The sequence below is a fragment of the Gossypium raimondii genome, chromosome 11, assembly GCF_025698545.1.
Source record: "Gossypium raimondii isolate GPD5lz chromosome 11, ASM2569854v1, whole genome shotgun sequence".
Classification (NCBI taxonomy): Eukaryota; Viridiplantae; Streptophyta; class Magnoliopsida; order Malvales; family Malvaceae; genus Gossypium; species Gossypium raimondii.
Window position 1 is genome coordinate 14,462,424 of NC_068575.1, and position 1,476 is coordinate 14,463,899.

Sequence of the window (1,476 nt, forward strand, 5' to 3'; positions counted from 1 at the left end):
CGTAATGAGAGAACTTTAAGAGACTACGCATTACCAAGTTTGGACATGGTTTAGGAGAGCATAACAAGGCCGACTATCACAATTAATAATTTTGAGATCAAGCCTGCAATGATTTAGATGATCTAGATTAATTAGGGGCACAATGATAGAGGATCCAAATCAACACTTAAAATGGTTTCTCCAACTTTGTGATACTTTTAAGTACAACGGGGTTATTGATGACGCTATCCATATTCGATTGTTTCCCTTTTCTTTAATTGATAACGACCTTTCATGGTTAGGCTCACAAGCACTAGGGTCTCTCACAACAATGGGATGAACTTGCTGGAAATTTCTTACAAAAGTTCTTCCTTATTAGTAAAGCGGTTCAACTAAGTAGAGAGATTGTTGTCTTTATATAGATGGAAAGAGAAAGTTTTCATGAGGCATGGGAACGTTTCAAAATGTTGATTCAGAAATGTTCACACCAGAGATTCCCTGAGTGGATGAGATTGCAGGTATTTTACAATGAGTTGGATGTGAATGCAGGATTAGGACTAGATGGAGAAGTATGAGGAGCACTTATGAATAGTGTAACAACCCGTTTTTAGTGAAATCAAAACAGTGATTTTGGGACCAAAAATATAAAGTCAAAAAATTTATTTTATTATTATTTTATGGTATACAACATGATAGTATTACTATATAAAAATTTCTTCAAGAAATTTTGCCGTTTACACGCTCAATTTGATAAAAAAGACTAAATCGCGTAAAGTGCAAAAGTTGTGTTCTAATAGCTAAAAGTGTCTAATAGCTATAGAAATTTAAAGTGGAGGTCTTTATATGGTAATTAAACCATTAAATGTGATAGTGGATGTACATGGCTTAGAATTAGTGTAATTTTTAAAGTTAATTAAGGTTAATTTTGTAAATAAGTAATAAATGATAAAACAAATAAAACAAATTAATATCATCTTCCATTGTTAACTTTCTTCAACCGAATAGCCAAGAAAAAGATGCCATTTTTGCTCTTTAGGGTTCGCCAAGCTTGTTTCCATTAATTACATTTTTGGTAATTTTTATGTTTCTAGCATCGTTTTAGCTTAATCTAGCTAGCTCGGGGCCTAATTTGTGAAACTGTTAAAGTATTTAAGTTTTGCCCTTGATGAACATGTAAGGTTTTTGAAGTTTAATGGTAAAAAATGAATGGTTTTTGTTAGATAAACAACTTTTTTATTGGAATTTTTTTATAAAATTATCAATTAGGGATTAAATTGAAAATTATGATCAATTGTGTGGTAAAATAGTGAATTTGTGAAATATATGGGTTGCTATAAATGTGTTTCTAATTCGAGTAGGCTTGGGTAGGGATAAAATTGAATGAATTTCATATTTCAAGCCTATGGACAAATTGCAAATATTAAAAGTACAGGGGCAAAATGGGAATTTTGCAAAAAAAGTGTCTGAGACTAAATTGAATATGAGTTATATTGAATT

At 31.1% G+C, this 1,476-nt stretch overlaps 1 non-coding gene across 1 annotated transcript; it reads right to left on the bottom strand.

Annotated features, from left to right (window-relative positions):
* Nucleotides 1–368: 368 nt before the first annotated feature.
* On the bottom strand, nt 369–475 carry LOC128035092 (small nucleolar RNA R71). The gene has a single exon (XR_008191496.1). It is a non-coding gene; the product is annotated as a small nucleolar RNA R71 (small nucleolar RNA).
* Nucleotides 476–1,476: the final 1,001 nt, after the last annotated feature.